We start from the raw sequence: 212 nt of genomic DNA on the forward strand, positions 1-212 counted from the left end.
CAACATCAAGGCTGCTATTACTCCAAGGTAATCTAGGTGCAGCTTACTTGATAACTTAAGATTCTTCTAATCAGTTTAAAACAAATGTACTTAGGAAAATCCCACTAAAAATGTTTCTGTCCCTTGCAGTGTGTCCATGCATACCTATGCAGTTATGGGAGTGAATACTGCTTTCATCCAGGCTACCCTGATGTCAAGAGCCAGAGTTCACA

This window comes from Etheostoma spectabile, chromosome 9 (assembly GCF_008692095.1).
Source record: "Etheostoma spectabile isolate EspeVRDwgs_2016 chromosome 9, UIUC_Espe_1.0, whole genome shotgun sequence".
NCBI classification, from domain to species: domain Eukaryota; kingdom Metazoa; phylum Chordata; class Actinopteri; order Perciformes; family Percidae; genus Etheostoma; species Etheostoma spectabile.